General features: G+C 37.2%; 1 protein-coding gene across 11 annotated transcripts in view; it reads right to left on the bottom strand.

Moving 5' to 3' along the window:
- LOC129740085 (cGMP-specific 3',5'-cyclic phosphodiesterase) overlaps positions 1-24,636 on the bottom strand; it is a 338,821-nt gene that overhangs the window by 249,646 nt on the left and 64,539 nt on the right. For 4 of the 11 annotated variants that reach the window (XM_055731675.1, XM_055731676.1, XM_055731684.1 and 1 more), the window contains one exon: positions 6,764-6,794. The exons of the other annotated variants lie outside the window; for them this stretch is intronic. The gene's annotated coding sequence lies outside the window, so the exon portion shown is untranslated. Of the gene's footprint in view, positions 1-6,763; positions 6,795-24,636 lie in introns of those variants that run through there. 11 annotated transcript variants of the gene reach the window in all.

The following is a 24,636-nucleotide window of genomic DNA, read 5'->3' as shown; positions in this document are numbered from 1 at the left end:
AATGTATTTTTATGTTTCAGATTATTACTGAAAATTTCAGAAGTAGGCAGCATATAAAATTTATAATAAACCTGAAACTATTATTTATCGGATACCTAAGCACAGAAAACAAAAACTTTCAACCCTTTCCTTCTTAATGATCCTTTCATTCCGAAGTAGAAGTCCCATGAGAATAACAACATTCGTACAAGGGCCATCAATTTCCGGAAGGCTTATCCGCGACACTTGGGGTTTTTGCTGTCCCAAAAGAAACGACGGGTTCGGATATAGAGCCAACACACTTGAACGTATGAGTCAAGTACCTCCAGTTCGTATTTCTCGATTGGATCCTTGCTTCTCCTTTTACCTTGAATAAAACTAAGAATAAGAGCTCGTTGGGTTCCCAATCGAGTTTGTCCCAGATGAGGAACTGCGAAGGGTAATCCGAATTGATCCAGCAGAAAAGCTTCGGTGTTTGCCGGTTATGCCATTATCGTCGAAGACAGTTCGCAGCAGACAGAAGAAAAAACCAAAACAAACGAAGCAATTTTGTCAGCTCTGAAAAGCTACTCGGGGTTCTATAAAAGCATGAAGCTTTTTCCCTTGTAGAAAAAAAACATTGGAATTGAGTTTGCAGATTCCATCTCAATTGGTTTGTGATCTGCCCAAGTTTAAAATGTGCCCTTCAGAATCGAGTTTATATCGGGTGTGGAAAAAACAATTAAGAGCTCAGTTTGAAAAATCTTACTTCTTATAATTGTAAGAAAGTGTAACTGATATCAGATAAAAATAGTAATGACCTTAAAGATCAAATGAACCTATTAGAGGAAACGAAATTTGTAATAAAGATTTGAAGTTTGAAATTTTATTTTAAGTTATTTTATTTTTTTTTTTTGAATCAATGAAAAGATCCTTGAATCAAAGTTTAAGCCTAACAAACTTCAGCTATATCGTTTCCGATTATATTCATCGGATGATTATCTGTTATTTTTACGATAACGATAGGTAGACTGCCATACCATTAGAACGAGCCTAGAAGGACTTGAAATCGTCTGAGATCAACCGAGGTGGGGAGGAAAATTGTGAAACAGTGCGCGGTCCGGAGCAAGAAGGTTCTGTAAAGTACCTTGTTTTACATCTTCTTAAGATGGAAGCTGGATTTATTTTTAGTACTCCCACCAAGCAGGTTCTTCTGTCAAGGTTTTCCGCTGAGTGGTTATATCCGCTGGACGTATTCAATTTCCGTCGTCTTCTGGTTAATGTTTGGAATGGAATACGGAATAATTGCTGGGAGGCTTTGCTAAAGAAAGTATCCTGTCAGTTCTGAATCAATAAAAACACAACTCAATTACTTTGTTATTGAGCAAATCCGGTTGATCAATTTGATTCGAAATAATAGTCAGATTGAAATAACCTTTTTTAAATTCACTTTTGCTAATCACTTATCAGTATGGGAGAGAGTGGGGAATCATGGGCCACTTTTTTTCGTTGTTCCATAACTTCTTTATTATAAAAGATAATTTTTTTTTTTGTTTCGATTATAGTCGTTTTACCATCATTATGGCATTCGCGACTTTATCAACGTTGCAGTTGGCGGATCGTTATTGAAAAACTTATCCGGTACAACTGTGTTCGATGTTTACTCTTGGGCTCGAACTCGCGGACATCTGCTCAGGAGACAACAGACTTGCCAACTGAGCTATATCACAAGCCCATAAAAGATAAAATGAAAATAAAAAATGGTATGGTTTTCTACATTTTCAAGGTAGCATAAGGTATTTTTTTTAATTTTTAATAAGCTATTTTCCCCAAATTCTGACTGTTTGAAAAAAGCAATATTTTTTGGATTTTGAAAAATGATGGGGAATCGTGGGCCACCAAATCCAAATTGACCAAATATCATGCAAAGTTTATGAGTTGACCCAAAATTGTGATTTTCTAATTCATTTCGTTATTTAAAACAATTTCAGATGATGAAATAAAAAAGAGAGCTGTTTATGATCCCATAGATTCCAAAACCTGGCTCGCGAAGGTTTTGGCAAAATTTCTTACATAGGATGGACAAAGTATTTTTCATAACTCTTCATTTGGCAAAAGAAAACTTTGTAGATAAGTAAAACGTATTTTAAGTTCTGAATGTGTATAAAAACATAAAAATATTCAAGATGTGTGGCTCACGATTCCCCACAAACTATGATTTGCAAATTGGTTGCGTTTGTGTGACTTATTGATGTTTCATCAAAAACTCCTTTTCCACGTGACAGATCATGACAAAACTAAGATCATAAGCGTATGATCATATATTCTTTGGTATAATAGCGCATTTTTGCCATGAAGTCAGCGCCGAGCGGCATTGAAATTTTGCAGCCTCTTCTTTGCGCGTAGTAAAGTTTAGAGTTTAGTTAGCATGCTTTTGGGAATAAACATACATTTTCTCCTAACTACACACCCATAGATCAACTCCCAGATCTCGCGGAGGATGTGTAAGGATGCCAATACTTGGCGCGTGGTAAGCGATGGGTTCACCCGGATCATGACTGCCCTGCAGAGGAGTTGGAACCAGCACTTGTTCGCGACCAGTGCAGTGTAGGGTGACTCCTTCGTCGGGGAGCATCTGAGAAGTGTGTGTCCGATCCTTTCAGTAAAGCATACAAAAATATTACTCTACCTTCTGCGTATGCTGAACTGCTTGGTACGTCGCGCGTCTGTGTGTAGGATACCTCCAACGTTACCGTCGCGGAGTATCCAAGTCGAACGCGTCGTCTGCGACGGAGACTGTGGGGATGAGACAAGACCTTCTCCGCAGTCTAACTCGTAGGGGGAAGAGTATTTACGCCGCGAAATACTCTCGGGTAGGGTGACTCCACGTCGTCGACGGGTAAGTCACTCGAGTCGGTGTACGATGACGTTTTCGCCGGGAATCATCCGAGTAGTTTCGCAAAACCCCGGACGTGTGCGGTGACAGGCGTGTGACCAGAATAAGCAGCCTTCGATTCGGCACACGGACGGACAAACAGGAGATGGCTTCAAGCCAAAGCGGATCCAAGATCTCTAGTCGTTAGAGGAGAGGTCATTGGTCTCTTGCAGTGGTCTCGAACAGAGGCGGAGCGCACGATAGTCGTGCAAACCAAGCGAGCCTCGAGTTACAAATAAAGGTCGAACCTCGATTCGTCAGAGGAGCAGTCCTTAGTCTTGAATCGTAACAAAAGGCAGGGTATATATGCAGGAGTTTTGACTTGAAATTGAGTTAGCCGATGAGCGCTTAAGCGCGGACTTGGTCTCCCATCTCGGGTAGAGCCTTCGATGCAGGTTTGAATGGGAATTATTACCAGAGGCCCCAGGTGGACTTTATGGCGTAGGGGTATTTAGTATCATGAGTTGCAACATGAGCCCAGAGTAGCAAACTGTGGGGATCCGGTGGCTCGCCGTGCCTTGGAATGCAATCCGTAAAAAGGATTTACAACCTGGGTGATCAACTAAAAAAAAAACACCCATGGGAGAGGTTGCAGAAATTAAATTTCTATCTAGCAAATTGCTGTGCCGAAAATTCGCTTAAAAGTGTACTGTCCTAAAAATGATATGATTAGAAAAGCACTAAGGACTCGAGCTCCCAAGCAAAATGATGCATGACCACTACATTAAAGCAAAACAAGAAAAACGTTTATGGGATTTTCATCCTATTGGATAATTCATCTAAAAAAAAAATAACATAGTGAAAATCGAACTCATTGCATCATCTCTTCTCGGCTTGCCAATCCGATGTCTTACTCAGGTAATCTCCCTGCGGCCGCCGATTACTAAAAAAAACGCATTGCATTGACCGTTTGCCGTTTGGCCGGTGTTTTTTATTCATCTTCCATTGTCCTTGATGGGAAAAGAATGAGAATGGGAGGGGAGTGTGGTTATAAACAAACCCCTGCAATGATCAGGCCCCGGCAACGATACAGGAGATGTCTATTTATCGTGCGACCAACATCTTTTAAATATGTGCTTGTGAATCTCGTTTTTAAGCTTTTTTTTCCTCAGATTGAAACTATTTTGCCTTGAAGGCATAGAAGATGAAAGCTCAAATCTGAAGAAAAAAGTTTAAATCTGAGGAAAAAAGCTTAAATCTGGGAGATGTGCTCTACACGGATTGTATATCGGGGCCTGGCAATGATACTGGATTTGTCTATATCAGGGGTCGGGAAACTATTTGAATCATTACCCCAAAACATTTTTATTTAAGTTGATATTACCCCATGACGACGAGCAAAATAACGAAATCCAATTTTTTCAGCATCTTCATATTATGCCCTCCCATAACCCCCCAGGATAATTTTGAAGAGAAAACAATAACAAAAAAAATTAATTCAAACATCATTTATTAAGTTTATCGATAAAAAACCTAGTTATACATAACGATGATAATAGTAATAGAAGACATAAAAAAAAATGAATTCAATTTTGGGTTAACAATTTGGGGTACTGTAATAAATAATAAAAAAATTATCATTTTAATAAAAGTACTAATAAAAATAACAATAATGGTTGTACAAACAAAAATTTTATTTAAAAAAATTAAAAAAAAAAATTAAAACAATCTTTGAAATAATTGCTTCAAATTGGGACTTTTTGATGTAAATAATTGAAGATGCATTTACACGTGTTATGAACGTGAAAATGGAAAAACTTGTATTCTTCAAAAACTCGATTATACTGCATTTTATGATTGCTAAGCTAGGTCGAATAGATGCCGAATGGTTGAAAGATTTTTTTTGAACTCATTTTCTTGTTCAAACCCTTTAAAATTGGTTTTATTTCGATTCCCCCGATTTCACTGCGGAATATTTTTTCCGCGTTCATTGCATTCCGCTCGAAGTGTAAACGCACTGAGTGAACGTGAAAACGGAAAACGAACATGAGTGGTGAATATAAATTCCACGTTCATTTTCACGTTCGAATGGCAATGTGCATTTTGAAAAAAAATTCTTCGATGAAGAAACAATTTTTGCTCCATAAAAATTAGCCTTCAATTGTGCTTGCAATTAAAGGTTCAAAAATACTACTAGTTTGAAATGAAACGCACACGATAATATTTTTTTTTATTTTGAAACCCGCTTAGGCTACAATAAGTTTTTCAAAAGAACAAATCGCTAAAGCTCGTTGCTCTTTAAAAACTTTGAGAATACCTACTTAAAATTTATAATTTAAATTCACTGTATTTACGGATAAAGAGCTCTCAAAGCGTATTATTTGAATGCCTCAGGTGGAATTATTCATTTCTGCATATGTTGCTCAATTCTTTACTTTCGAGATGAAACCAACAAATCCATAAAATTGCAAAATGAAAATATACACTTTTCACTCACAAAGTATTCACAACAGCCCCCAATAATTTCACTTTTACCCCATTTGGGGTAATTTACCCCGGTTCCCAGACCGCTGGTATCATGTGACTGACATCTATTTTCAAAGTGATAGTGAATCTCGTTTTTAAGCTTTTTTTTCCTCAGATATAAGCTTTTTTTGCTTTGAGAGCTTAAATCTGACAAAAAAAAGCTTAAATCTGAGAGATGTGCTCCACACAGATTCTATAGCCAGATCCCGGCAATGTTATACAATCCGTGTGGAGCACATCTCTCAGATTTAAGCTTTTTTTCTAAGATTTGAGCTTTCATCTCCTATGCTCTCAAGACAAAAAAGCTTAAATCTGTGAAAAAAAAGCTTAAAAACTAGATTCACCAACACTTAGTTAAAAGATGTTGGTCACACGATACATAGACAAATCCTGTATCGTTGCAGGGATCTGTCTATAACATTGCAGCCTTGTGGTTGTAAATGGGAATCTAGAAACTGTTTTCTATTAGGATATATGGACAATTTTTACGAACACGAATCTTACCGAAAGGCCTCAGCTCTAACCTCTAAACGACGAATTTTATCAAAAGGACCCAAAACGCGATTTTCCTAAGGCGAAATTGTCATTTTCTCTCTTTCGAGAAACTGGTTGAGTTTTGAATGTTTTGGTTTTGAATGTTGCCCAGTGGAGGCAAATCAAATAATTTTTCAATATTAACACTATTTTGTATAAAATCTGTAAATCATTTTCATTTTTTAAGCTAATTTAACTATGTTTGAAAAGTCCTCAGTTCAAGTAATAAACTTAAAGTAAAATGTAAACAAATTCAGTAGTGACTTCATTTCCCAAAATACTTGGGGTATGAAAACAGGTTGGGCGAATCGGCGAAAGGGTTGCGTCTCTTGTCTTGTCTGCAAAAAAATTGACAAGTTTTAAAGTCCTCTGATATATGAACAGTAGAATGGCAGCCAAATGGGTCATGTTGAATTTCAAAAATCGACCATATTCATTTCGTAGATTAGTCAAAAAAAGATCTGGTGTAATATCGAAAAAAAATAGCCAAACATCGACTTTCTGGAACTTCAGAATAGGGGGGGGGGGGGGGGTTAGTTATCAATAAACATAATACTAAAACTAGCTTTTAACGAAACCGGGAACAGTATAAGAAATTTACTAAAAACAGTTTTAAAGATATATGTTCCAATAATCATTTCAATCTTCAGGATATAGCTATGAGTTGTGGGTAGAGAACTGCAATTTTGTTGCTAGGCATTTTATATTCCCTTGAAAAAAAACCATTAAATTGATTTTCAAACTTGATTTCTTTAGATTGCAGAGATGTGACGAGGCTCTGCTGGGTGGAAAATTATTTTTTCATTTGCAAATAATTTGAATTGGAGGTTGAGAAGTTTTAATAAATTTAATCTTTTTCGCAAAACTTACCAAATATCAACTTAACGGAATGTACGAGTATCTGAAAGTTAAAAAATAATCGAAAAATTAGCTTTGTGTTTAACATAATTCTTAAGACTAACAAACTAAAACATTTTCTAGAAAATTTACTTAATCTTTAACCATACATCGATAACAACTACTGCCACCTCCAATCAAAAGCTAGGAAACTTAAGGCGTTTCAATATTTGCCAACGCCCTTGGAACAAACTGACAGAATAAACTTTCGCAACCGGTGGCTAAATGAGTGCTCTTTTGGGTGTTCTTCCACCCATTGCACTTTGTATATCTGTAGATGTGTGTAGGAATACATACATATATTGGAAATTATGTGTGTATCGCCTTGAAGCGAGCAATCTTTTCCTTTGTGCTGAGTCAAATATTTGAGCTAGGATTTTATGATCCCGGCCCAGCTGCACCCCGAGAAAGACGATTCCTGAAACGGAACGAGCAAAATTATCCTTTAGTATCAATTTGACTACACCGTAGCGTAGGAGAATTCTATAGAGATGGCTGCAGCAAGAAGTTTCGATTGACCCGATTCCTGACGGAAACCGCTCTTAACGTGAAAATGTGTATGTGTGTGAGTTGGTGAATGAAGTCCACGAGAAACCTCGAAGGAAATTCCATAAGCCACGCTTCATCGGAACAACTTTCTCGTACCTACCTTATAGTCTTGCAGAGGTAACTTTCTTAGTTTCATGGAGCTTCATGGTAAGAGGTTCTCAAAGCTCTCAAATGAATGCTAAAATCCCGAAAAAGGCTTGCATTGGAGTTTAGGAAACAGAAACCAACATTCTTAATCCAACATTGGAATCACGATTCGAAACCAGTATGCTTATAATCAAGATTCTAAATAAAACACATATTCCTTATTCCGTTTGTTACCAATTTGGTAACACGTTTTGAGTCTCTTGGAGTGAAGTTCGTTTGTTTAATGAATTCCATTTGTGGCGTATTTCACTTTGGTAATGAAGAAGCGATCATTGAATGTATTGGACACATTCCAGCATGACGTCACAACGTTTTTAAAACAATTTTTTGGTATATTATATTGTATGCAGAATTTACAGTTCATATGGCACAATGAAAAAATACCCCAAAATTAAATTCGTTACAATTTGAAATCAAAAGAATTCTAATTGAACAAATAATTATCAAAATATAAGCAAAAAAATCATGACGTCACAACGCGCCTCTTTTTCCACTTTTCAGTTTTTTTTTTCACAAAACGCATTTGTCTGCTCTTCTATTCGATCAAATTTTATGAAAATTTCAGAAAAGTATCGTTTCATTACAACCAAAAAATAACTGTTTTTGGTTTTTTAAATGATGATTCAAATTTATTTTAGAGCGATTCAGTTTCGTGACGCCACATCGCAACATTTTTTAAAACAGGGTTTTGCAAAGCATTGTGACGTCACGAAATTTTATGATCAGCTACATGAAATAAATCAAAATATAATCTTAAAATTATTGCTTGATTTACTAAAAATGCTCAAAAACTCAACAAATAATGTGATTTAGTGATGAAATCGATCCATTTATAACCAAAAAATTAAGGGAATTGGATCTATATGGCTCATACATATATGCAGATAAGGTTTGCAACACTGCGCACATCAATTTTATTTGAAATTTATTTGTGAGATGATATGAATATTATGTGCTAAATTTTTGGTATCGGACCACGGAAATAGATGGCGCAATGAGCCTAGAATTTTTTTTGGAATTTTGCTTTCGTTATGACAAACAGTTTATTCCAAGGTCCCATTTCGATAAGAGTTATGGTAGAAAAAAAAAATACTGAGTTTGAAAAATATGCTTCTAATGGGTCAATTACAAAAAAAATATGAATGATTGTTAATCGACGCTTATATACCTGTTTTAAAGCTTAACAACTGTTTTATGATAACTCTAATCGAAATGCGTTCCTCAGATGAAATATTGTTATAATTTAAGGATTAAAACCCTGAAATTAAAAGAAAAATCGGTTAATAAGGACAAAAATTATTGGTGAAAAACTATTTAAAAGGTTTTTTTGTCATCCCGAACAAATTCCGCTCAATTCTATACAAACTTAAGGTTTGTAGGGCGACCCCTTTTCTTAGTATAATCTGGCCCTAATTTTTTATGGAACCCTGTGAGTACCTTCATATTTTAATTTTGTTATTCAGTTAAAAGTTTCTTCGAGGGATTTAATGTGAATACGAAGTTCGATTTGGATTTTCTAGCAACATTCTTTGAGGTGGAAGTTTTAATAAAGGACACTTTTTTAAAAATAATTTTATGAGAAATTTATTTTCGTTTAAAGTCTTATGAATTTGTACGAATAAAAATGTTTATCTATAAAATTTACCATGATCATAGATTTTTTAATATCATTGCATTTATTTCATAGATACTTACTTATTTTGTTCGAACATAATATTAGCAAAAAATAGAACCTCTTTGCGAGTTTTATGTTTTGAATTTTACTTTTTAACTCTCAAAATTGTATGTACATGTAATTTGAATTCATTCTTCTGTATTATTTTCAAAAGTTTGAATACTGAATCTGAAATCATAATGCTGCTTCCCCATTCTCATGAAGGGAATTTACATTTTGTTTCGATGAAGCGATCAACGATGAAATAAAAAAAAACATTTTAATATCTATCTTTCATTTTTTATCAAGCAGAGAATATAAGTTGAGTTAAGAAGCTATTGAATAAATTGCAAATAAAATTTTGATTTACCAGCTCTTTTCACATTTTTGCTCACATGCTGTGTAAACAATTTTTATTAGAAGATACCAGAAACTGCCCTCTTCGCTGACACAATGTTTATTTGAAGGTAACACACTATACTCATTTCCTGTTTCATTGTTTATAGTTCAAAATATTATGTATTCTTTAGGATTCTTTAGGAGGGGCCCCGATAAAAATTTCCCCGAGCCTCCCAATGGCTTAATCCGACCCTGCTTCCAAGTGTAGCACACTTGCAGCAAGTGAAAAAACGAAAATTCTGGTTTTGGTCCGCAATGTATTATTTATGCGAGTGTTTCAATACAATAAAAAAAACGAACACAAACACACACAGGATCTCAATGAAACTTGATGTTTCCTCGAAGAGATTCCTTTTTACTTAACTCTAAGCGTACATTTTTCAAGGATTTGATGGCTAGCATCTTACAAGTGCTAAAACCACCAACCCACAGAAAAGGTACTATGTATGCCGTGACCGGGATTCGATCTCATGACCGTTAGCTTAGAAGACTTGAAGGCTATTCTAGACGCCACGAGCTGCGGCTAGATAATAAGTCATTCAATAGTACCAAAACTTGAATGTTTCTCAAATTGTGTACAATAAATCGTCTTTTTCGTCAAATCTTAGTTGTTAAACAATTCCTTTGAAAATCTCTTTAACATAATTCTTGTTGAATCGAGTTTTATGTTGATTTTGTATGGGAGCCCCCTGTTTTCAAGTGAGAAACGTAATTCTTTACTTCGAATCATCTTTTCATGTCAAAACCTACTGTGTACCAAATTTTTTGAATATCACATAAAAATTGCACGAGATATGTAGTTTTTTTATAAGTTTTGAAAGTGCAAAAGTTTTATGTACATTTTGTATGTGAGACACGCATTTTACGTGAATGAGCTATTTTGAGTTTGTTTTGGATTCGACGGCATCCCACTATGTGAATTTTACGTAAGGATCATGTAGTTAAACATAAAATAAAAAAATAAAACAAAAATAAAACAAAAATTCATGTAATGAGTGCCTACGTGCAAATCTAGGAGAATTCAACGTTTTCTTGTCATCTGAATCTATATTTCTTAATCAATCTGATAACAAAGATATTCAGTTCAATAGTGTTCAATTCCAAGGTTTAAAACTTTTAACTCGATTTAAAAATTAGAAGCATAGCAATGAAATTTGGAATGTAAATCCACAGCCGAAAGAGCGAAAATCTCAAACCAAGTAACAGGAATCGGAATTCAGAAATATTCGGCGGAAGAAAAACTTGAAAAACATTTTGATTTCCACTGGTTGTTGATGAGAAACTGTTCGATCTCTGCTGAAAACTTCATCCGCACGGAAGGATTGCTTCTTGGTTTCCTTCACGTTCGATTCCCCTGTGAGGCAGGGCTCTTGGCAACGAAAGCCACATTACTCTTGCCTCACTAGCTCGCCCAATATTTCCACCATGGCGGCGAACGTGCGACCGTCACATCCCGACAACGAAGGTACACGGCGACGCGGCAAAGAATTTCAGCTATAAGGAAAACTTTTCCGGCAACAGCGCAATGCTGAAGCTGGCACTTCTGCTGGGGTGCGTTACAGCTAGCTATTTACATCCATCGATATACCATATACCGAAAGATACGTTCATAAACATTTGCAAAATACGCCATGGAAACTGGTACGAAACTAACTTTGACAGCACTCAATCCGGATGATTAGTTCAGGTATCTGATAAATATGGCTCTTGCATCCACGAAGCAGCTGCTACTCGATGTTGGTTTGTGAATTGGAAAACGAATGCATCGAGCGTACAAAGTTTCCACTACATGATACAGTAGAATGGGTCGATTTTGATTAAAAAAATAACCTTGAAGGTTTCCTGTAGCTCAGGCGGATTAGATTTTTTTTTAAAAGTACATAAGATACACAGCAAAAATTAACCTGTAAAGTTACGCAAATGTCCTGTAACAAATAGGAGCAGGACATTTACTGTAATTTTACAAATTACCTGACATTTAATTTTTAAGTGTACAACTTTTTACAGGACATTTGCTGTAATAATAAATTAAGCTTTGTTAACTTTTAAGGAAAACAATTTTAAATTACAGATTTTGTTAATTACAGGTTGATTTATTTTAAAGGATGCGGAGACAAAAGGATGGGTTTCAGTGACACGTAACAGTCAAAAAAATGTCTGTGTAGTACCAGAGCATTTGAAGGATTAATATGTTTAAAATAGAGGGTGTCCCACATCAAATTGCATCACAGTAAAAACGCTGTAAAAATAATCTAGTTGACTAATCCCTTTCAAACTTTCAGAGAATAAACATTCATCCATTTGAAGCCTTTGGAGCCAAGCATTTAAGCTTTTTTATTTGAGAAAACACGCTTTTAAGTTGCTGTGTTTGGTCATTTTCCATATATTTTTCGAAAATTTCTATTTTTCCTTCGAATCTTAACCCTCATCCGCATTAGATTTCATTACCCTAATCAGCACTAGGAGTGTCAATTTGACACCACAAGCTCAAATCGTTATAACTTTTGGCGTGTTCAAACGATTTAAACAAAACTTGTATCAATAGAAACCTTGTAATGTCAGTAAAATATGTTTAGAACATTATATATAGCTAAAGTCACCAATTTTCTCGTAATTCAGCATGAAAGAAAAAAAAATCTGAAAAAACATGCCTCACTGCTGTAGTTCATATATTACAAGTCCAAAAAAATATTTGCCTTATGCATATGAAAGCTGAAGTTAATGCCTACATCATGAAGACAAGAAATATTTTTTTAAATTTTTTTTAATGAAATGGTCATAAAAAGTTCAAAAAAAGTGGTCTAAGAAACCTACTTTTCATTCGATTGCTAGTAAATACTGTTTGAGCGATGGTAGAGTTTTGAAAAAAATATGACTACAAAATCTATTAAAATTCCAACATTTTGCTGTCCTTAGATTTTTGATGCAACAAAAATTGAATCTACTGGAATTTTTCAAAGTTCACTACTTTGCGCGATTTTTTTACAAATTGAAATTTCATCTGTTTTTGTGGTCCACCGTCAGGTTGTACCCGGATTTTCAGTGCTTTTTCTTTGTTTGGACCAATCAAAAGTATATTCATTGGAAAGCAAATTTAATCTACAATCTAGTGAGGTGCAACAAATCACGCTGTGAGATTTCACAAAAATATGAAAATTATAAACGTAAAATCATTCCTGAATTTCTAGAACCACAAGCAGCGCGTCCAGCAAAACGTGTTTGTTTGCTCTCCGAGTAGGTACGGTGGTGGGTGGTGATTCGGGCAGAGAGTGAAGCCGACAGACGAAATAAAGATGCGTGTCGTGCATTTCTTCGTCTGTCGGCTTCGCTCTCTGCCCGAATCACCACCCACCACCGGAGAACAAACAAACACGTTTTGCTGGACGCGCTGCTTGTTGTTCTAGAAATTCAGGAATGGTTTTACGTTTATAATTTTCATATTTTTGTGAAATCTCACAGCGTGAATTGTTGCACCTCACTAGAATGTAGATTAAATTTGCTTTCCAATGAATATACTTTTCACTTCCATCTGTACCGTTGAGCCGTCAACACGTACGCCGGAGCATCGTATCGTTGCTGTGTACCTGCAGGAACATTTTTACATTATATATTTTTTCCTTACCTGTTTTTCAATCAGCACTTTTCAGTGCTAAAATAATTTCTATTTTCTTTTATTCATATTTTTCTCTTTTCTTTCCAGCATGGGGAAGTCATCGGCCGGTTCAAGGGCCGGAAGAAAACGGATTGCCGAACCTAATCCAGGTCCATTGGCCAAAAAAGTTGAAATTTCCAATTCATTCGATGTCCTTCATAACATCGGTGATGAGGAAATATTCATATTTAATTCTGATAAGAGTACTAAGAAACCTTCTTCTTCTTATACTCTTAAAAATGAAAAGGTTCCATCAATTACGGTCACGATTTCTGACTTCAATGCCTTTCGAAAAGAAATCGTCACTTCCGTCAAGGATGTGAAGATTTCTTTTCAGATCGGTCGGAGGGGAACTGCTCGTATTTTGGCGGAATCTTTTAATGATTTTCAAAAAATTTTAAATTATTTGAATAATAAAAAACACCAATTTTTTACGTACGATACTAGAAGTGATCGTCCTTTTAAAGTTGTACTTCGTGGTCTCACCGGCGATCAGACACCGGATGAGATCACAACTGAATTAAATTCTTTGTTAGGTTTTTCTCCGATTCAAGTAATTCAAATGAGAAAAAGAACCAACACGAATAATATCAGTAGTGTTGGTTTTGCTCCTGAGCTTTATTTGATCCATTTTAAAAAGGATCAAGTTAATAATTGGCAAATTCTTGAAAAGGCTCGTCTTATGTTTCATTGTCGAGTCAAATTCGAACCTTTTCGAAAATCTTCAACCAATTTCCTTCAAAATATTACGCAATGTCGTCGTTGTCAAGCTTTTTGTCACGGCACACAGTGGTCCAATTCTCAAAAAAGCTGGCAAAAAGTCTGTTTTCAACAATTTTTGCTCTGAAACCTTTCAAAATTTTTCAATAATCATAATTTCACAAAAAATAACATATTATTTTCATATTTTCTTTGAAATTTTTTTTTATTGTAAGAATTCGAAAAATTTAATTAATTTTAATATCTCAGTAAGTGAATTTTTGTACTGAAATTTTCCAACAGATTGCTGCAAAATCTATGACATCCTAGAAAGGTTAATTGAATCTAAAATTATCTCAAAATTACAATACATATGAAATAAAATCAATATAGATTGACCTGACAACGCTTTAGTACCGATCACTTTTTTATTTTTTCATTAATTAACGAGTCAATATAGAAATTTTATGATAGATGAGAATTGTTCAACAATTTCGCCACTACTGATCAAAATTTTGAAATTAAGGTTTGTAGGCTTTTTTTTCTTAAATGATTATTTATTATATCAACGGTTGTTTTAACACAAAACACTCAATTTACATTTTAAACGAGAAATACAAACTTTTTGCTTCATATTTTCTAAATTTTTAATTTAACTTTTAATATTTATTTTTAAATTTATTTCATATTTCATATTTTTAAAATAATACCAAAAAAGTTTCTAACAACTTTCAAAGTTTCAATTGGTTCTCATGAATGTTGAACAGGTTCTATAATTTGAACAATAATTAGAAGAATATTTGAGAAACCGTAACTTAATTTTGTTTTGAGAGTTTTCCTAATAATAAAAATAACACAGAAATTCATACTGATAGTGCTTCAAAAAATGAAAAGGATGTTTTATGAATGGATTTTTGAGAAAAATCAACCTAGAGATAAAATTAAATATCAATTTAGTTCGTGATCCGGGAGGTTATTGGCTTAGAAGTCAAATTAGATGAAAAAAGTGGTTCAACTCTTTGAAGTCGTTCTCCAAAAATGACAAAAAAAAGGCAGCCCAATTTGCCATATTTTGTAGCCAGGAAATGTGGGAATCTATCCAACGTAAAATTAGAGTGAAGTTATGTGGAGTTTTTTTTAAATGTCTAGTTGAAGTTATAAAATTCAAAATATTTATCGTTTTTTGCAACTAAATTCCATATAAAAAATTTCAACTTTATTCCAAATCACAAATTTTTATAAGATAAAGTGTAAAATGTGCCTAAGAAAAATATAAAAATAATTGCAAAGCAATATATATTCGCGATTTGAATATCTATTCGTTTTTCAATGTAAGCAAATCTTTGCGAATTTTTCAAAGAATATTCAATCTTTTCTTAGCATTTCTTTGAGAACTCCGAAACAGGTAAAATTAAGACTATCATTTTCATGGTTTCATTTAGCTTGAAAATGCTGGAACACGATGAAATATTTGGATAGATAATTATGAGCGCTTCAAAAATCGACTTTCTGCCAGCTTTTCTGGGTTTTGGCCCACTGTGCGGCACTAAAAATTGTAGAATGAATGCCAGATGCATGCTTTGCGGCTCATTCGATCATGAAAAATCTAAATGCCTTTATGGTGGTGATAAACCAAAAACAGAATTTTTCAAGTGTGCAAATTGCGCAGGTAATCATTCCTCGAATTCGCTAGACTGTCCCATCAGGGCAAAAATTATTGCTTCTAGGAAAAATCCCAAAGTTTCCAGAAAAGTTTCTTCTCCTCCTTCCTCTTTTTCGTCTTCACATGTCGGGCCGGCAAACAACCTGCCTGTTCGCATTCAGCCTCGGTCTACATTGGAATCACGGCTGGGTAATACCCGAAGTGATTTTAATGTTACCTGTGCTGAATCTGTGCCACAGACTCGTTGTTTATCGTTCTCAGAGGTGGTTGAAAATGGGTTACCCTCTCCAGGCATAACTAATAAAAATGGGAAAAAACCAAGTCTCAACGTTCATGCGAAGACTTGGGAAAATCCCCGAAATTCAAATACTTGTTCTTCTCCTTCATTTTCTGATCCTAACAATTTTGTTGATTTGGGTGAGATTACTGAGGAAAAATTAAAATTTTTGCATCAAAATTTAATGGAAATGATGCAACTTATGTTGAAAGCAAATTCAATGTTTGAAGCTTTCCAAACTTCTTTTAATTATGCTTACAAAATTATTATGACTTTACGATTCCCTCATGGATCCAAATAGATGTTTAAATATTATGAATTGGAATGCTAGATCTTTGCTGGCTAACCAAGATGAATTCTTTTTATTTTTGAAAACTCGAAACATACATATTGCTGCCATCACTGAAACTTTTTTAAAGCCAGACATTAACTTGAAAAGCAATGCTTTCTTTAAAATTTTACGAAATGATCGACTTGATCGACAAGGTGGGGGTGTAGCTATTGTCATCAATAGTCGTCTCAAATTTAGACTTCTTCCTTCTTTCAATACAAAAGTCTTAGAAACAATTGGAATTGAATTAGAAACTTCTATGGGGAAAATTATAATTATTTTTTGAAGGGAGATTTACAAAAACTCACCAGAAATAAATCCAAATTTTTTATTATTGGTGACTTTAATGCAAAACACCGATCTTGGAATAATATTTCATCAAATTCAAATGGGAATGTTTTATTTAATGACTGCTCTTCAGGTTATTATACCGTTGAATATCCTAATGGGCATACTTGTTTCTCTTCGATTAGAAATCCTTCCACAATTGATTTGGTTCTAACGGATTTAGGCGAGCATTGTAGTCAATTAGTTACTCATGCGGACCTCGATTCAGACCACCTTCCAGTAACTTTTTCTTTATCCCAAAGTCCCATTGAAAACCCTTTAAAATCAACTTTTAACTTTCAAAAAGCTGACTGGGAGCGATATAGGAATTTTATTGAACGTAATTTAGATGTAAACGTTCCACTGAATTCAATTGAAGATATTGATTTGGCTGTAGAAAATTTGACAACTTCAATAGTCAATGCTAAAGCCGCTTCGATACCCAAAGTTAAACATAAATTTAATCAACCTTTAATTGATGATGATCTTCAGTTTTTGATACGACTGAAAAACATTCGTCGACGCCAATATCAACGTACTAGGTGTCGTATTCTTAGTCAAAGATTCAAAACCAATACTCTCGGCAACTCATCACACTAAACTCTTCACAAAATGTGATGAGTTGACCGAGTGTTCTTCTTATCTTCAGAAACGACTCTTTGGGCCGCTTCAAGGGAAAGAGATGTTATTCCCAACACTGTCTGTAAACGAATGACTCGTTGGCGAAACTACGTCTGCTTTTATACCTTTTTATCCTCTTGGATTTTACTTTTTGACGCTCGGTGTAAACGATACCGAACCGATAATACACCCAGAAAAATTAAAGATTGTATAATTTACCATTCAGTTTTTTTTTTAGATTTTTTTTCTTTGGGAACTTTACTTTTCTGAATTTTACAATTTATCTTATTTTATCATCCATACTACATTCACTCCCTCTTCTACTCCTGAAGATTAACTTTAAGGAATGTTATTTTCTTGAATGTTTAAAAAAATTCCAACTTTCTAGGCATATTTCATGCACGAAATGGTCCACGCTTTTTGTTGCGCGTACATCGTGGTTAATGCTAATTGCTTAGTTACAGATCAAAGAGAGTTTCTCTCAAACTGATAGGATTTGTCCAGATAGGCTCGGAATTCAATCTGAAGAACAAGATCAGAATTTCAAATAACAAAGACCGCGGGCCAAAGTTAGAGCCACTTTCACAGTCGCGCCTGGTCGTTTAAGGAATCTGTCGACCAGAATCAGTAAGGAAGTTTAGTCAAAAAATACAATTTGAATTAAAGGATAAATTATATATCTATTGGATGTAAATTTTAAACCAGGTATCATTTATTAAAAACTCGAAATTTAAAATGAATATCTAGCCATGTTGCGATGTAAAATGAATTTTCCTTTACAAATACCAAGACTTGTCTGAATACCAAACCAATGCTTTCCATCTTAATAAAAGTTTTGGAATAGCTGATTATTTATTTCTGACTTATATTCCTCCACGGACCATGGACTCATTTTAGTTTTATAGTTTAGTAGTTTTAAAATTTGACTTTGAATCCAAATTTTTATTCTAAATTCTTAGAAATTGAATGCCCTTCACACGGTCCACAAAAATTTAGAAATTTGATTCATTACAACGAAAGTTTTCGAAAAAGTAGGGAAAAGTCGTCACAACAACATTTGCTTAAATACGATACAGCATAAAATCGCTCAACTCAATTTGACAGACTGACGGCTTTGTTGATCATCATCAGTCGCATGACGGTAAACTCATGACTAGAATCAAGCTTTTATCTTCACGCGGGTGTTGACTGGTAGTCAAATCAATTAGGAAACGTGATTGTGAAAGAAAATTAGTCCCACAAAAGAGAGCCTTGAAAATTTTATGCTCTGCCCTTACGGACCACCGCACTTGGTTGCTTAGATACACGCAGTATTTACATCGATTGCTCACGGCTAAATAATCACGCGCACCCACACATTCGGTCGACCCGACGTTCGTCGTTGCCGTTCCGCTCCGTCCGTTTGCATTCCAACCGCTGACGCGCGTTGCAAATTTGCTTGACCTGGAGGTAGCGCTTTGCCGTGGCCCATCAAGTTGACAGCAATATAAGATGCCTCCTTTAATATCTCATATATGTTTCGTATCCGGTTTCTGTTCTTTTTTTGCATATCTTGCATAGACATCAACGGTCTACCCTAAAACGCACCTTTATTTTGTTTTTGCGTGTTCATTTAAACGCACCTTTATTTTTTTTTTTGCGTAATATTGAACGCACCTTTACTTTTTTTTTTGCGTACATCTTATCCAAATTTCCATTCTTTCTTTTTGGATTTCGCACCTTATCTTTTTGCGTACTATATTTCCTCAAGTAATTGTTCTTGGGAGCTGCTGCGCCATTTTCGTATTCTTAGTCAAAGATTCAAAACCAATACTCTCGGCAACTCATCACACTAAACTCTTCACAAAATGTGATGAGTTGACCGAGTGTTCTTCTTATCTTCAGAAACGACTCTTTGGGCCGCTTCAAGGGAAAGAGATGTTATTCCCAACACTGTCTGTAAACGAATGACTCGTTGGCTTGTTGTTGTTGTTGTTGCTTGTTTGGTACGGGACTTTAACCTTAAGGTTATTCGTCCCTGCTGTGATGGATCATTTTTTGGATAATAATTGTGTGTCTTCTAGGAATCGCAAAAGTTGTTTCTCATAGGGAGGTGATAGTACTAGCTCCAGGGTGGTATCCAAATCGTTTACCGAACGTTCAGTACTATAGGCAAGGCATTCTGATAATAAGTGGGGAACTGAGAGGGCAACACCACAGGTAGAGCAGATAGGGGGGTCTGTTTTTTCAAGAAGGTACTTATGGGTTAAGTTAGTGTGGCCTATACGTAGGCGAGTAAGGACTCTTCGATACAGGGGATTGGGGTTATCGGGCCAACGGGTTGTGATAGGTTTGATTCTCCTCAACCTGAAATGACCATTTTTTCGCCATTCTTCATCCCAGCACTCTCTTAGAGTCTTTTTGACCCAACGGGTAACATCTATTTGGGGAATTTTTACTGATTCGACTATGGATTCACGGCCGATGCCGGCAAGTTTGTCGGCTACCTCATTTCCCGCAATCCCAGAGTGCCCTGGGATCCAGCAAAACTGCAGGTTATTTTTCAGTGCGGAGATTTCTGTTTCGAGTAGCCAGGGATGTTTGATAGTGCAAGATTTAATTTGTTCTAGGCAGCTAGCTGAATCGCTAAAAATGACTGTTTGGACCCCTGGTCTGGTATGTGAGGTGGAGGCTGTCATAAGAGCGTATGCTTCTGCACTAAAGATGGAACAGGGGGGTGGTAGAGAGGAGCTAAATTTTGTGGTCGAACTATAGATTCCATACCCGATTTTCTCGTCGGCAACCGACCCGTCAGTGTAGATGTGTTCTAGATCTTTATATTTTCTATGGATTAGGGATCGGAAATGTTGTTGTATTTTTTTTTTTTTTTGTGATGGTCCCACAGGCCCAATTGGGTCCTTCCTCCACCCCATACGCTTCTTTAGAAGTGGGAGGGACAGTTTATCCTATGGATAATTTTGTTTGCATTATTTTATCTAATTCTGTACGACTTGTTTGTCTAACTCCCGCGTATGTCCATCATTTTCACTGGGGGATCACCTGCTTTGACTAGTTTCATGAGGGAAAGGTCTACTTTGGGGGAGGGTTGATTCCAGGGTCTTGTTTTGGTTCTGGGAAGGGTTGCTATGGGTGGGATATTTTGTTTGGTTAGGGATGATAGGAGATGGTTGGCTCTGCGCACAAGTGGTACCTCTTCACGACCTTTTAGGCTAAGCCATCGCACTGCCTTGTTGACTACATTCATAGTTAGATAGTGTTCAAATGGGAGTTGGCCGCATTCGGACATCACTGCAGATGTGGGACTTGTAATGAATGCTCCTGAGGCTGTCCTGATGATTCTATTGTATAGAGGGCCTAAAAGCTTGGTGAGGTCGTTTCCTCTGCTGATGAAGCCGGCTCCATAAAACATTTTTGGGAAGATCCAACTGTTGACAATTTGTAGTATGGAGGTACGGTGGGAACAGGGAGTTCTTGAGGCGATAGCTTTGATTACACTTATGCGTTTCTCGACGGTTTTTCTGATCATTGCGATATGGTGTTTAAAGCTGAGCTTACGATCAAGATAGATTCCTAAAATCTTTAGGGATTGGCTTGAGGGAATTGGGTTATGGTTCAAGGTGATGTTGGGTAGTTTTCTTATTTTTTTGGCATTAGAGCTGATGTGGAGCAACTGTGATTTTTGGGGGGAGATTGTGAAGCCTATGTTGTTGGCCCACTCGGCGACGTTATTGATAACCGACTGTAGTCTTTTTCTGGCGATGATTTTGAAGTTGTGGAATGACATGAGGAAAATATCGTCGGCATACACTAAGATGTGAACGTTGTCGGGGATATTCGCAAAAATGGATTGCATACAAATCAGGAATAGCGTGGGTGCAATCACTGATCCTTGGGGGATGCCGTTCTCTTGGTTCCTTAATTCTGACCGGTGGTTGCCAATGATTACCCTGAAGCTTCTGTCCTCAAGGAAACTTTGGATGTAGTAGCCCATTCGACCTTTAATTTCCCATTTTTCAAGTGATCTAAGAATTGGATATCGCCAAGCACGATCGTAGGCTTTCGAGAGATCCAGTGAGACAACATCACCATGCATGCCTCTCTCTTGGTAGGAATCGAGGATCCCCTCGAGCTCCGTTAAGTAGTCGTCTGTACATTTTTCAGGCCGGAAGGCGAATTGACGTTTGTCGAAGAGTTTATGGGATTCTATGAAGGTTATGAGTCGACGGTTGACCATTTTTTCCAGGATTTTACCTACACAGTTGAGTAAACATATTGGCCTAAAACTGTCTGCATATTTTCGGTCTTTTCCAGGCTTAGGTATGGGAACGACAAGGCCTTCTTTCCATTCCATCGGTATCTTACCTTCGGCCCAAATTGTATTGTAGAACGATAGCAAAATAGTCTTTCCGATAAGAGGAAGGTTCCTCAGTAGGGGGTATCCCACCTCATCAGGGCCGGCGGAAATTCCACGAACTTTGCGGAGTGCCCATTCAAGCTCGTCGAAGGAAAAGTTTTTGTTGTAGTCTAGGTCGAGGATAGTTTCGAAGGAAGGCTTGGAGGATTCTGAGTTGGTTTTGTGGATGATAAAGCTTTGGGGGTAGTTGGAAGAGGAGGAAGCTAGTGAGAAGTGATCAGCAAGGTGTTCAGAGATTGATAAAGGGTCATCGGTAAGTTTATTGTTAATTTCTAGTTTTAGGGAGGCACGACTTTTAAAGCCACTTAGGCGGTTTATACCCTCCCATAATTCTTTGGTGGAGCTGTTGGGGCCAATTGATGAGATAAACTTTTCCCAGCTTTCTTGTTTCGCTTGGCGGATAATTGTTCTGGCTGCATTCCTGGCAGACTTAAACTCGGTTAGGGCTGTTGAGTCTTTACGTTCTTCTTTAGGAATTCTTTGGAGGGCTCTAAGTTTTTTGCGTCTGAGTTTAATCACCTTATGGACTTCGGAGCTCCACCAGGGGACGCTCTTTTTACCCGGTAGCCCTTTGGTTCGTGGGATATGGTTTTGTGCGATAGCGAAGATTGTCTTAATGAGCTCTTCTGTTGTAGTTGGAGGACTATGGGAAAAACTGTCAAAGATCTCATTTTGGTAGTTAGGCCAATTGGCGTGTTCATACTTCAATCTGGGGCGACAAGTATTGATGGGAGTGGCACGATTAAGGGAGAGAATTATGGGGAGGTGATCGCTGCCGCAGCAGTCGTTAAAAACTGACCAGGTTAGCTGGGAGACAAGATTGGGTGAAGACAAAGATAGATCGATGGCAGATGAGCCTCCGGATGTAGGATCTATTCGAGTGTGAAAACCGTTGTTAAGGATAATGAGGCCATTTTCTTCTATTAACTCTTCCAAAATTTGACCTCGTTTGTTTAATGAGTTACAACCCCATAGGGGAGAGTGGCCATTGAAATCACCCATAAGTAGAAAAGGAGGGGGCAGGTGATTTAGCATATTTTCTATGCAAGACTTTAATGAGGAATTTTGTTGTGGGTTGGGGGAAATGTAGACGGAGGCTAGAGTTATTTTAATAGGGAATTCAATTACAGCTGCTATGGCTGGTGTTTGAGGGGGAAGATCGATTATACGATAAGGGATATCGGATTTGATAGCCAGTCCAATACCACGATGGGAAGGAGATTCCGAGTCTTCTTTTAGAAACAGATGGTAATTTTTTATGAAATGTAGGGGGATAGTTGATTCAGGGGTCATGGTTTCTTGGAGGGCTATTGCAATGGGGTTGAGTTCATTGGTCAAGAGCAGGCTTCCGAAAAGTACTGGCGAACGACAGTATTCTTGCGAATGTCGCACATGCACCTCGATGAAAGCTTCCCGAATATTTCTTCCCCGACAGTTCTAAAAGGAGCGGTCGGGCGATGTACAGCGATGGCTTGTTTTACCTCATGCGAGAGTTTGTTCGTGGGCATAAAAGTTTTTTAAGCTTCGTGACAGTTTTAGGAAAATCTTCGTGACAGTTTTCAATGCGTTGAATTTCGCATGACAGTACTACTCACTCCGTCCGACTGTAGCCGAGATTCGCTCGGGCTGAGTTGATTTCGAACGAACGTATTTTCCTTTTGCTTGAAGCTACTGCGGGTGGTGATCACCCCAATCACCCTCCCCACCCCTTTCCGCCTAACCTGCACCGGCACCACACATCGCGTTACGCCTCGGTCGTATGCTGCTGCTCGGTGTGAATATATGGCTCGTTCGATCTATTCGATCCGAGCAGCAGCGCATACGATCGGGCATGGGTACGGTATGGGCACTACAGTCATCCGTGACAGTCCTGCAAAAACTGTCACGCCATGCAGCCGACAGTTAGGATGAAATTATTTTCGAAACAGGAGGATGGGGGGATGAAAACCGAACTGTCGGTTGGGTTCGCTACAGCTTAAAGCACAACACTTTCGGCAACGCATGCTTTGAGCAGATTGTTCAGATACAGCCTGGGTTCTCGCACGTGTGCGATGTAGCCGAAGCATTACGATTCGTTACCAACGGTACAGCAGCGAACCGAGTGGTAAGGAAAACCGAGACAGTTTGTTTGGCAAGAAAAAAGCTGTCATAGCAAAGCTGTACTTTTCGGAAGCCTGGTCAAGAGTGTTAGCTCGTTTATTCTTCCTCGAAGACCATACAGATTCCATTGTAGAGCCAAGGTTTCTTTAGACGGGTTGTTATTATTATTCAAGTTTGTAAGTTGTGTTGTATTTCTGGCCATGACTTAATTTTGGGAAAGAAAAAAAAATATGATGGTCGGAGGAAAGTAAGAAAGAGATGGAGAAAGAAATGATTATGGTTTTTGCGTGTTGTTTGTTAGAGAATTTCGGGGGGATTCGGTTGAAAAACTGTACGATTGGGGCCTATTTACATCAGTGGGGCTGGGGTTGTTAGAAATTTTCTTGTAGATGAATGGTATATCCGAAGGGTTTTGCCTTTTTTGTACTTTGGGAACGTTCGGCTTAGAAAAGGTACCACTTACCTGGGAGCTAGGTTCGCTGGTCTTCGGGATGGTTCCGGTTGAATTGGTCGGTGTTCCACACGGCTTGCTGATTTCCATGGCGTCAGATTCTAGATCACTTCCGGTTTCCGTTTCCATATCTCCTTGTTGCGAATCCTGTTTGCTTCGTTTTTTGTGCTTCTTGTTCTTTTTCTTTTCTAGTTCTTCTAGTCGTTTTGATAGCATGGCGATGGTTTCGGTAAGTTTTGCGATGAGCTGGTCCTTTTGTTTGAGTTGTTCTATTTCGTTTTCATTTACTTGCTGTGTATTCAGGCGTTGCTGCACTCTGCTGACAGAAGCGTAGGAACCTCCTCCGGCTTTGAACTGGTTGACGGCTTCTCGGTGGGAAATTCCCTTGGAATATCGCAGGCGGATTATACCTTTTTCGGTTACATATGTTGGGCAGGACCGGTTTGTGGGGCTATGTTGACCAAGGCAGTGTAAGCAGAAGGGGTCGTTGCTGCAGTCACCTTCGAGGTCATGGACTTTTGAACAGTTTTGGCATTTGGTTTGGTTCTTGCATTGTTTCTTG

The sequence above is a fragment of the Uranotaenia lowii genome, chromosome 1, assembly GCF_029784155.1.
Source record: "Uranotaenia lowii strain MFRU-FL chromosome 1, ASM2978415v1, whole genome shotgun sequence".
Classification (NCBI taxonomy): domain Eukaryota; kingdom Metazoa; phylum Arthropoda; class Insecta; order Diptera; family Culicidae; genus Uranotaenia; species Uranotaenia lowii.
This window is presented reverse-complemented; position numbering and strand designations above follow the sequence as displayed.